Below are 12,965 nucleotides of genomic sequence, written 5' to 3' on the forward strand. Positions count from 1 at the left end.
TCTTTGACCAATTTGCACATGCTGTTTGCCATATCGCGTGCACCAAGAAGAGGGCATGCAATTGCAGGAAAGGAACTCCTCAACAGGTAACTCAAAACTGAAATTGAACGACGACCATTGCAAGCATGTGTAAGAACTTAGTCAACCCACTGACACAGCTTGAGTGTGAATGTCATCTTAAAATAACAACAATTGTGTTTCTGCCTGGTTTCAGGCCAGGGACCTTTCACCTGTGAGGCGAACTTGATAACCGCTACACCACAGAAATCGGCGACTTTGACGAGCTACTTCAGAGCGTAGCTTCCCAGCAAGAAGAATAACACGGTCGTGGAAGTTTACTCCTCAGGGGTTTTGGGATGAAAGGATCTTTATCGAACTTTGTAGTACTAAAACCAAAAGTGTTGCCTTTCTAATTGTTAGAGCTGAGACAACCCCTTTTACAAGGCAATCCACCCAGACTGACTGTGCACATGATAATGGATAGCAAAAGGGTTTCTGCCTGATTTCGAACGAGGGACCTTTATGCATGTTAGGCCAAGGTGATATCCACTACACTACAGAATTTAGCCACGTAGGGTATTACTTTCAGAGGGTAGCATCTAACCACAAAGCGACACATTATCGTGCAAGGTCGACTCTAAGGGGCTTTCAAAAATCCTAGTGCACAATAGGTACTTTCTCAGCTTAATGGGGACCATGCTCATATGTGGAGGCTGATCGGTCCAATGCTAAGCCAGTGTAGCGTGGAGAGGGGATTGAAGCTGTGGTAATTGACATCCTAGGGCTGCTGCTTCAGTGCAGCTGTTTTTCATGGGAGAAACAAAGGCTGTTTAGAAATTGGTTCTTAACAATCTTCTGTAGTCTCGCAAAACCCTTTTTGATTTCTTTGACCAATTTGCACATGCTGTTTGCCATATCGCGTCCAACAAGAAGAGGGCGCGCAATTGTAGTCAACAGATACTCAAAACTGAAATTGAATAACGACCATTGCAACTTTAGCCAGTAATCGTCCGCTCTGTTAAAGACACAGCCTTTTTTCGGCGACTAATCTGGAGTGACTGCAAAAGATCTAACAGGCAAAAGCAGGCTTTCACATTCAGGCCCGTAGGTAACGTTCCTTTTCAAATGCAGATTGCCGGAGAACGTAGGGGCGTAATTTGACAAGTGATGCTTTTTTGTCCAACCTTGAGCGAGTAAAAGTAATGGCATCAGAACGGCGTAATTACACCAGGGGCATGGCCGGGGGCAGTGCTGTTCCAGTCCTCATTAGTATAGTGGACAGTATCTCCGCCTGTTGTAATTGACATCCTAGGGCTGCTGCTGCAAGTGCAGCTATTTTTCATGGGAGAAAGTCTCTATTTCAATTAATAGTATGTGGTGGCTTTGTCCAAGCTGAGGCTGTTTAGAAATTGGTTCTTAACTTTCTTCTGTAATCTCGCATAACCCTTTTCGATTTCTTTGACCAATTTGCACTTGCTGCTTGCCCTTTTCGATTTCTTTGACCAATTTACACATACTGTTTGCCATATTGCGTGCACCAAGAATAGGGCATCCAATTGCAGGAAAGGAACTCCTCAACAGGTACTCAAAACTGAAATTGAATAACGACCATTGCAACTTTAGCCAGTAATCGTCCGCTCTGTCAAAGACACAGCCTTTTTTCGGCGACTACCCTGGAGTGACTGCAAAAGATCTAACAGGCAAAAGCAGGCTTTCACATTCAGGCCCGTAGGTAACGTTCCTTTTCAAATGCAGATTGCCGGAGAACGTAGGGGCGTAATTTGACAATTGATGCTTTTTTGTCCAACCTTGAGCGAGTAAAAGTAATGGCATCAGAACGGCGTAAGTACACCAGGGGCATGGTCGGGGGCAGTGCTGTTCCAGTCCTCGTTATTATAGTGGACAGTATCTCCGCCTGTTGTAATTGACATCCTAGGGCTGCTGCTGCAAGTGCAGCTATTTTTCATGTGAGAAAGTCTCTATTTCGATTAATAGTATGTGGTGGCTTTGTCCAAACTGAGGCTGTTTAGAAATTGGTTCTTAACTTTCTTCTGTAGTCTCGCATAACCCTTTTCGATTTCTTTGACCAATTTGCACTTGCTGCTTGCCCTTTTCGATTTCTTTGACCAATTTGCACATGCTGTTTGCCATATCGCGTGCACCAAGAAGAGGGCATGCAATTGCAGGAAAGGGACTCCTCAACAGGTACTCAAAACTGAAATTGAACGACGACCATTGCAACTTTAGCCAGTAATGGTCCGCTTAGTCAAAGGCACACAGCCTTTGTCCAGCGACTACTCTGGCGTGACTGCAAACGAGCAGTGCGTTTCCAGTCCTCGTTAGTATAGTGGACAGTATCTCCGCCTGTCATGCGGAAGACCGGGGTTCGATTACCGGATGGGGAGAGTCTTTTTGCCTTTCTCCCGGACAATTGAAATTTCCCGCAATGCGTCTTCTGCTTAGGTGAGGAGGCTTGCATTTGCAAATGATGGCCAGAAGAAGTCGTCGGTTGTTGTGCCGAAATAGCTCAGTTGGGAGAGTGTTAGACTGAAGGTCTAAAAGTCCCTGGTTCGATCCCGGGTTTCGGCATTACACCACCTCTGTCTTGCGTACGATGCCAAGAGGCCCCTAAACTTTTGTTTTTGTACTTAAGACGGTTCGGAAGGTAGTCTCTATGTGTGCCATTCTGTGATTTCAGGTTGTTTTACGGAGCAAGCATGTGTAAGAACTTAGTCAACCCACTGACACAGCTTGAGTGTGAATGTCATCTTAAAATAACAACAATTGTGTTTCTGCCTGATTTCAGGCTAGGGACCTTTCACGTGTGAGGCGAACTTGATAACCGCTACACCACAGATACCGGCGACTTTGACGGGCTACTTCAGAGCGTAGGCAAAAGCAGGCTTTCACATTCACGCCCGTAGGTAACGTTCCTTTTCAAATGCAGATTGCCGGAGAACGTAGGGGCGTAATTTGACAAGTGATGCATTTTTATCCAACCTTGTGCGAGTAAAACTAATGGCATCAGAACGGCGTAACTACACCAGGGGCATGGCCGGGGCCAGTGCTGTTCCAGTCCTCGTTAGTATAGCGGACAGGATCTCCGCCTGTTGTAATTGACATCCTAGGGCTGCTGCTGCAAGTGCAGCTATTTTTCATTGGAGAAAGTCTCTATTTCGATTAATAGTATGTGGTGGCTTTGTCCAAACTGAGGCTGTTTAGAAATTGGTTCTTAACTTTCTTCTGTAGTCTCGCATAACCCTTTTCAATTTCTTTGACCAATTTGCACATGCTGTTTGCCATATCGCGTGCACCAAGAAGAGGGCATGCAATTGCAGAAAAGGAACTCCTCAACAGGTAACTCAAAACTGAAATTGAACGACGACCATTGCAAGCATGTGTAAGAACTTAGTCAACCCACTGACACAGCTTGAGTGTGAATGTCATCTTAAAATAACAACAATTGTGTTTCTGCCTGGTTTCAGGCCAGGGACCTTTCACCTGTGAGGCGAACTTGATAACCGCTACACCACAGAAATCGGCGACTTTGACGAGCTACTTCAGAGCGTAGCTTCCCAGCAAGAAGAATACCACGGTCGTGGAAGTTTACTCCTCAGGGGTTTTGGGATGAAAGGATCTTTATCGAACTTTGTAGTACTAAAACCAAAAGTGTTGCCTTTCTAATTGTTAGAGCTGAGACAACCCCTTTTACAAGGCAATCCACCCAGACTGACTGTGCACATGATAATGGATAGCAAAAGGGTTTCTGCCTGATTTTGAACGAGGGACCTTTATGCATGTTAGGCCAAGGTGATATCCACTACACTACAGAATTTAGCCACGTAGGGTATTACTTTCAGAGGGTAGCATCTAACCACAAAGCGACACATTATCGTGCAAGGTCGACTCTAAGGGGCTTTCCAAAATCTTAGTGCACAATAGGTACTTTGTCAGCTTAATGGGGACCATGCTCATATGTGGAGGCTGATCGGTCCAATGCTAAGCCAGTGTAGCGTGGAGAGGGGATTGAAGCTGTGGTAATTGACATCCTAGGGCTGCTGCTTCAGTGCAGCTGTTTTTCATGGGAGAAACAAAGGCTGTTTAGAAATTGGTTCTTAACAATCTTCTGTAGTCTCGCAAAACCCTTTTTGATTTCTTTGACCAATTTGCACATGCTGTTTGCCATATCGCGTCCAACAAAAAGAGGGCGCGCAATTGTAGTCAACAGATACTCAAAACTGAAATTGAATAACGACCATTGCAACTTTAGCCAGTAATCGTCCGCTCTGTCAAAGACACAGCCTTTTTTCGGCGACTACTCTGGAGTGACTGCAAAAGATCTAACAGGCAAAAGCAGGTTTTCACATTCAGGCCCGTAGGTAATGTTCCTTTTCAAATGCAGATTGCCGGAGAACGTAGGGGCGTAATTTGACAAGTGATGCTTTTTTGTCCAACCTTGAGCGAGTAAAAGTAATGGCATCAGCACGGCGTAACTACACCAGGGGCATGGCTGGGGGCAGTGCTGTTCCAGTCTTCATTAGTATAGTGGACAGTATCTCCGCCTGTTGTAATTGACATCCTAGGGCTGCTGCTGCAAGTGCAGCTATTTTTCATGGGAGAAAGTCTCTATTTCAATTAATAGTATGTGGTGGCTTTGTCCAAAGTGAGGCTGTTTAGAAATTGGTTCTTAACTTTCTTCTGTAGTCTCGCATAACCCTTTTCGATTTCTTTGACCAATTTGCACTTGCTGCTTGCCTTTTTCGATTTCTTTAACCAATTTGCACATGCTGTTTGCCATATCGCGTGCACCAAGAAGAGGGCATGCAATTGCAGGAAAGGGACTCCTCAACAGGTACTCAAAACTGAAATTGAACGCTGACCATTGCAACTTTAGCCAGTAATGGTCCGCTTAGTCAAAGGCACACAGCCTTTGTCCATCGACTACTCTGGCGAGACTGCAAACGAGCAGTGCTTTTCCAGTCCTCGTTAGTATAGTGGACAGTATCTCCGCCTGTCACGTGGAAGACCGGGGTTCGATTCCCCGACGGGGAGAGTCTTTTTGCCTTTGTCCCGGACAGTTGAAATTTCCCGCAATACGTCTTTGGCTTGGTTGAGGAGGCTTGCATTTGCAAGCGATGGCCAGAAGAAGTCATCGGTTGTTGTGCCTAAATAGCTCAGTTGGGAGAGCGTTAGACTGAAGATTTAAAGGTCCCTGGTTTGATCCTGGGTTTTGGCATTACACCACCTCTGTCTTGCGTACGATGCCAAGAGTCCCCTAACCTTTTGTTTTTGTACTTAAGACGGTTTGGAAGGTAGTCTCTATGTGTGCCATTCTGTGATTTCAGGTTGTTTTACGGAGCAAGCATGTGTAAGAACTTAGTCAACCCACTGACACAGCTTGAGTGTGAATGTAATCTTAAAATAACAACAATTGTGTTTCTGCCTGATTTCAGGCTAGGGACCTTTCACGTGTGAGGCGAACTTGATAACCGCTACACCACAGATACCGGCGACTTTGACGGGCTACTTCAGAGCGTAGGCAAAAGCAGGCTTTCACATTCACGCCCGTAGGTAACGTTCCTTTTCAAATGCAGATTGCCGGAGAACGTAGGGGCGTAATTTGACAAGTGATGCATTTTTATCCAACCTTGTGCGAGTAAAACTAATGGCATCAGAACGGCGTAACTACACCAGGGGCATGGCCGGGGCCAGTGCTGTTCCAGTCCTCGTTAGTATAGCGGACAGGATCTCCGCCTGTTGTAATTGACATCCTAGGGCTGCTGCTGCAAGTGCAGCTATTTTTCATTGGAGAAAGTCTCTATTTCGATTAATAGTATGTGGTGGCTTTGTCCAAACTGAGGCTGTTTAGAAATTGGTTTATAACTTTCGTCTGTAGTCTCGCATAACCCTTTTCAATTTCTTTGACCAATTTGCACATGCTGTTTGCCATATCGCGTGCACCAAGAAGAGGGCATGCAATTGCAGAAAAGGAACTCCTCAACAGGTAACTCAAAACTGAAATTGAACGACGACCATTGCAAGCATGTGTAAGAACTTAGTCAACCCACTGACACAGCTTGAGTGTGAATGTCATCTTAAAATAACAACAATTGTGTTTCTGCCTGGTTTCAGGCCAGGGACCTTTCACGTGTGAGGCGAACTTGATAACCGCTACACCACAGAAATCGGCGACTTTGACGAGCTACTTCAGAGCGTAGCTTCCCAGCAAGAAGAATACCACGGTCGTGGAAGTTTACTCCTCAGGGGTTTTGGGATGAAAGGATCTTTATCGAACTTTGTAGTACTAAAACCAAAAGTGTTGCCTTTCTAATTGTTAGAGCTGAGACAACCCCTTTTACAAGGCAATCCACCCAGACTGACTGTGCACATGATAATGGATAGCAAAAGGGTTTCTGCCTGATTTCGAACGAGGGACCTTTATGCATGTTAGGCCAAGGTGATATCCACTACACTACAGAATTTAGCCACGTAGGGCATTACTTTCAGAGGGTAGCATCTAACCACAAAGCGACACATTATCGTGCAAGGTCGACTCTAAGGGGCTTTCCAAAATCCTAGTGCACAATAGGTACTTTCTCAGCTTAATGGGGACCATGCTCATATGTGGAGGCTGATCGGTCCAATGCTAAGCCAGTGTAGCGTGGAGAGGGGATTGAAGCTGTGGTAATTGACATCCTAGGGCTGCTGCTTCAGTGCAGCTGTTTTTCATGGGAGAAACAAAGGCTGTTTAGAAATTGGTTCTTAACAATCTTCTGTAGTCTCGCAAAACCCTTTTTGATTTCTTTGACCAATTTGCACATGCTGTTTGCCATATCGCGTCCAACAAGAAGAGGTCGCGCAATTGTAGTCAACAGATACTCAAAACTGAAATTGAATAACGACCATTGCAACTTTAGCCAGTAATCGTCCGCTCTGTTAAAGACACAGCCTTTTTTCGGCGACTAATCTGGAGTGACTGCAAAAGATCTAACAGGCAAAAGCAGGCTTTCACATTCAGGCCCGTAGGTAACGTTCCTTTTCAAATGCAGATTGCCGGAGAACGTAGGGGCGTAATTTGACAAGTGATGCTTTTTTGTCCAACCTTGATCGAGTAAAAGTAATGGCATCAGAACGGCGTAAGTACACCAGGGGCATGGTCGGGGGCAGTGCTGTTCCAGTCCTCGTTAGTATAGTGGACAGTATCTCCGCCTGTTGTAATTGACATCCTAGGGCTGCTGCTGCAAGTGCAGCTATTTTTCATGGGAGAAAGTCTCTATTTCGATTAATAGTATGTGGTGGCTTTGTCCAAACTGAGGCTGTTTAGAAATTGGTTCTTAACTTTCTTCTGTAGTCTCGCATAACCCTTTTCGATTTCTTTGACCAATTTGCACTTGCTGCTTGCCCTTTTCGATTTCTTTGACCAATTTGCACATGCTGTTTGCCATATCGCGTGCACCAAGAAGAGGGCATGCAATTGCAGGAAAGGGACTCCTCAACAGGTACTCAAAACTGAAATTGAACGACGACCATTGCAACTTTAGCCAGTAATGGTCCGCTTAGTCAAAGGCACACAGCCTTTGTCCAGCGACTACTCTGGCGTGACTGCAAACGAGCAGTGCGTTTCCAGTCCTCGTTAGTATAGTGGACAGTATCTCCGCCTGTCATGCGGAAGACCGGGGTTCGATTACCGGATGGGGAGAGTCTTTTTGCCTTTCTCCCGGACAATTGAAATTTCCCGCAATGCGTGTTTTGCTTAGGTGAGAAGGCTTGCATTGGCAAATGATGGCCAGAAGAAGTTGTCGGTTGTTGTGCCGAAATAGCTCAGTTGGGAGAGCGTTAGACTGAAGATCTGAAGGGCCCTGGTTCGATCCCGGGTTTCGGCATTACACCACCTCTGTCTGGCGTACGATGCCAAGGGGCCCCTAAACTTTTGTTTTTGTACTTAAGACGGTTCGGAAGGTAGTCTCTATGTGTGCCATTCTGTGATTTCAGGTTGTTTTACAGAGCAAGCATGTGTAAGAACTTAGTCAACCCACTGACACAGCTTGAGTGTGAATGTCATCTTAAAATAACAACAATTGTGTTTCTGCCTGATTTCAGGCTAGGGACCTTTCACGTGTGAGGCGAACTTGATAACCGCTACACCACAGATACCGGCGACTTTGACGGGCTACTTCAGAGCGTAGGCAAAAGCAGGCTTTCACATTCAGGCCCGCAGGTAACGTTCCTTTTCAAATGCAGATTGCCATAGAACGTAGGGGCGTAATTTGACAAGTGATGCATTTTTATCCAACCTTGTGCGAGTAAAACTAATGGCATCAGAACGGCGTAACTACACCAGGGGCATGGCCGGGGCCAGTGCTGTTCCAGTCCTCGTTAGTATAGCGGACAGGATCTCCGCCTGTTGTAATTGACATCCTAGGGCTGCTGCTGCAAGTGCAGCTATTTTTCATTGGAGAAAGTCTCTATTTCGATTAATAGTATGTGGTGGCTTTGTCCAAACTGAGGCTGTTTAGAAATTGGTTCTTAACTTTCTTCTGTAGTCTCGCATAACCCTTTTCAATTTCTTTGACCAATTTGCACATGCTGTTTGCCATATCGCGTGCACCAAGAAGAGGGCATGCAATTGCAGGAAAGGAACTCCTCAACAGGTAACTCAAAACTGAAATTGAACGACGACGACCATTAGTCAACCCACTGACACAGCTTGAGTGTTAATGTCATCTTTAAATAACAACAATTGTGTTTCTGCCTGGTTTCAGGCCAGGGACCTTTCACGTGTGAGGCGAACTTGATAACCGCTACACCACAGAAATCGGCGACTTTGACGAGCTACTTCAGAGCGTAGGCAAAAGCAGGCTTTCACATTCAGGCCCGTAGGTAACGTTCCTTTTCAAATGCAGATTGCCGGAGAACGTAGGGGCGTAATTTGACAAGTGATGCTTTTTTGTCCAACCTTGAGCGAGTAAAAGTAATGGCATCAGAACGGCGTAACTACACCAGGGGCATGGTCGGGGGCAGTGCTGTTCCAGTCCTCGTTAGTATAGTGGACAGGATCTCCGCCTGTTGTAATTGACATCCTAGGGCTGCTGCTGCAAGTGCAGCTATTTTTCATGGGAGAAAGTCTCTATTTCAATTAATAGTATGTGGTGGCTTTGTCCAAACTGAGTCTGTTTAGAAATTGGTTCTTAACTTTCTTCTGTAGTCTCGCATAACCCTTTTCGATTTCTTTGACCAATTTGCACTTGCTGCTTGCCCTTTTCGATTTCTTTGACCAATTTGCACATGCTGTTTGCCATATCGCGTGCACCAAGAAGAGGGCATGCAATTGCAGGAAAGGAACTCCTCAACAGGTACTCAAAACTGAAATTGAACGACGACCATTGCAACTTTAGCCAGTAATGGTCCGCTCAGTCAAAGGCACACACCCTTTGTCCAGCGACTACTCTGGCGAGACTGCAAACGAGCAGTGCTTTTCCAGTCCTCGTTAGTATAGTGGACAGTATCTCCGCCTGTCACGTGGAAGACCGGGGTTCGATTCCCCGACGGGGAGAGTCTTTTTGCCTTTGTCCCGGACAGTTGAAATTTCCTGCAATACGTCTTTGGCTTGGTTGAGGAGGCTTGCATTTGCAAATGATGGCCAGAAGAAGTCATCGGTTGTTGTGCCTAAATAGCTCAGTTGGGAGAGCGTTAGACTGAAGATTTAAAGGTCCCTGGTTCGATCCCGGGTTTTGGCATTACACCACCTCTGTCTTGCGTACGATGCCAAGAGTCCCCTAACCTTTTGTTTTTGTACTTAAGACGGTTTGGAAGGTAGTCTCAATGTGTGCCATTCTGTGATTTCAGGTTGTTTTACGGAGCAAGCATGTGTAAGAACTTAGTCAACCCACTGACACAGCTTGAGTGTAAATGTCATCTTAAAATAACAACAATTGTGTTTCTGCCTGATTTCAGGCCAGGGACCTTTCACGTGTGAGGCGAACTTGATAACCGCTACACCACAGATACCGGCGACTTTGACGAGCTACTTCAGAGCGTAGGCAAAAGCAGGCTTTCACATTCAGGCCCGTAAGTAACGTTCCTTTTCAAATGCAGATTGCCGGAGAACGTAGGGGCGTAATTTGACAAGTGATGCATTTTTGTCCAACCTTGAGCGATTAAAAGTAATGGCATCAGAACAGCGTAACTACACCAGGGGCATGGCCGGGGCCAGTGCTGTTCCAGTCCTCGTTAGTATAGTGGAAAGGATCTCCGCCTGTTGTAATTGACATCCTAGGGCTGCTGCTGCAAGTGCAGCTATTTTTCATTGGAGAAAGTCTCTATTTCGATTAATAGTATGTGGTGGCTTTGTCCAAACTGAGGCTGTTTAGAAATTGGTTCTTAACTTTCTTCTGTAGTCTCGCATAACCCTTTTCGATTTCTTTGACCAATTTGCACATGCTGTTTGCCATATCGCGTGCACCAAGAAGAGGGCATGCAATTGCAGGAAAGGAACTCCTCAACAGGTAACTCAAAACTGAAATTGAACGACGACCATTGCAAGCATGTGTAAGAACTTAGCCAACCCACTGACACAGCTTGAGTGGTAATGTCATCTTTAAATAACAACAATTGTGTTTCTGCCTGGTTTCAGGCCAGGGACCTTTCACGTGTGAGGCGAACTTGATAACCGCTACACCACAGAAATCGGCGACTTTGACGAGCTACTTCAGAGCGTAGCTTCCCAGCAAGAAGAATACCACGGTCGTGGAAGTTTACTCCTCAGGGGTTTTGGGATGAAAGGATCTTTATCGAACTTTGTAGTACTAAAACCAAAAGTGTTGCCTTTCTAATTGTTAGAGCTGAGACAACCTCTTTTACAAGGCAATCCACCCAGACTGACTGTGCACATGATAATGGATAGCAAAAGGGTTTCTGCCTGATTTCGAACGAGGGACCTTTATGCATGTTAGGCCAAGGTGATATCCACTACACTACAGAATTTAGCCACGTAGGGTATTACTTTCAGAGGGTAGCATCTAACCACAAAGCGACACATTATCGTGCAAGGTCGACTCTAAGGGGCTTTCCAAAATCCTAGTGCACAATAGGTACTTTCTCAGCTTAATGGGGACCATGCTCATATGTGGAGGCTGATCGGTCCAATGATAAGCCAGTGTAGCGTGGAGAGGGGATTGAAGCTGTGGTAATTGACATCCTAGGGCTGGTGCTTCAGTGCAGCTGTTTTTCATGGGAGAAACAAAGGCTGTTTAGAAATTGGTTCTTAACAATCTTCTGTAGTCTCGCAAAACCCTTTTTGATTTCTTTGACCAATTTGCACATGCTGTTTGCCATATCGCGTCCAACAAGAAGAGGTCGCGCAATTGTAGTCAACAGATACTCAAAACTGAAATTGAATAACGACCATTGCAACTTTAGCCAGTAATCGTCCGCTCTGTTAAAGACACAGCCTTTTTTCGGCGACTAATCTGGAGTGACTGCAAAAGATCTAACAGGCAAAAGCAGGCTTTCACATTCAGGCCCGTAGGTAACGTTCCTTTTCAAATGCAGATTGCCGGAGAACGTAGGGGCGTAATTTGACAAGTGATGCTTTTTTGTCCAACCTTGAGCGATTAAAAGTAATAGCATCAGAACAGCGTAACTACACCAGGGGTATGGCCGGGGCCAGTGCTGTTCCACTCCTCGTTAGTATAGTGGACAGGATCTCCGCCTTTTGCAATTGACATCCTAGGACTGCTGCTGCAAGTGCAGCTATTTTTCATGGGAGAAAGTCTCTATTTCGATTAAAAGTATCTGGTGGCTTTGTCCAAACTGAGGCTGTTTAGAAATTGGTTCTTAACTTTCTTCTGTAGTCTCGCATAACCCTTTTCGATTTTTTTGACCAATTTGCACTTGCTGCTTACCCTTTTTGATTTCTTTGACCAATTTGCACATGCTGTTTGCCATATTGCGTGCACCAAGAATAGGGCATGCAATTGCAGGAAAGGAACTCCTCAACAGGTACTCAAAACTGAAATTGAACGACGACCATTGCAACTTTAGCCAGTAATGGTCCGCTTAGTCAAAGGCACACAGCCTTTGTCCAGCGACTACTCTGGCGTGACTGCAAACGAGCAGTGCGTTTCCAGTCCTCGTTAGTATAGTGGACAGTATCTCCGCCTGTCATGCGGAAGACCGGGGTTCGATTACCGGATGGGGAGAGTCTTTTTGCCTTTCTCCCGGACAATTGAAATTTCCCGCAATGCGTCTTCTGCTTAGGTGAGGAGGCTTGCATTTGCAAATGATGGCCAGAAGAAGTCGTCGGTTGTTGTGCCGAAATAGCTCAGTTGGGAGAGTGTTAGACTGAAGGTCTAAAAGTCCCTGGTTCGATCCCGGGTTTCGGCATTACACCACCTCTGTCTTGCGTACGATGCCAAGAGGCCCCTAAACTTTTGTTTTTGTACTTAAGACGGTTCGGAAGGTAGTCTCTATGTGTGCCATTCTGTGATTTCAGGTTGTTTTACGGAGCAAGCATGTGTAAGAACTTAGTCAACCCACTGACACAGCTTGAGTGTGAATGTCATCTTAAAATAACAACAATTGTGTTTCTGCCTGATTTCAGGCTAGGGACCTTTCACGTGTGAGGCGAACTTGATAACCGCTACACCACAGATACCGGCGACTTTGACGGGCTACTTCAGAGCGTAGGCAAAAGCAGGCTTTCACATTCACGCCCGTAGGTAACGTTCCTTTTCAAATGCAGATTGCCGGAGAACGTAGGGGCGTAATTTGACAAGTGATGCATTTTTATCCAACCTTGTGCGAGTAAAACTAATGGCATCAGAACGGCGTAACTACACCAGGGGCATGGCCGGGGCCAGTGCTGTTCCAGTCCTCGTTAGTATAGCGGACAGGATCTCCGCCTGTTGTAATTGACATCCTAGGGCTGCTGCTGCAAGTGCAGCTATTTTTCATTGGAGAAAGTC

General features: G+C 45.7%; 2 non-coding genes across 2 annotated transcripts; both read left to right on the plus strand.

Moving 5' to 3' along the window:
- The first annotated feature begins 4,980 nt into the window (after window positions 1–4,980).
- On the plus strand, window positions 4,981–5,052 carry trnad-guc (transfer RNA aspartic acid (anticodon GUC)). The gene has a single exon. It is a non-coding gene; the product is annotated as a tRNA-Asp (tRNA).
- Window positions 5,053–7,810: 2,758 nt separating this feature from the next.
- Window positions 7,811–7,883, plus strand: trnaf-gaa (transfer RNA phenylalanine (anticodon GAA)). Its single transcript has one exon. It is a non-coding gene; the product is annotated as a tRNA-Phe (tRNA).
- Window positions 7,884–12,965: the final 5,082 nt, after the last annotated feature.

Source organism: Channa argus, unplaced genomic scaffold, assembly GCF_033026475.1.
Source record: "Channa argus isolate prfri unplaced genomic scaffold, Channa argus male v1.0 Contig068, whole genome shotgun sequence".
NCBI classification, from domain to species: Eukaryota; Metazoa; Chordata; class Actinopteri; order Anabantiformes; family Channidae; genus Channa; species Channa argus.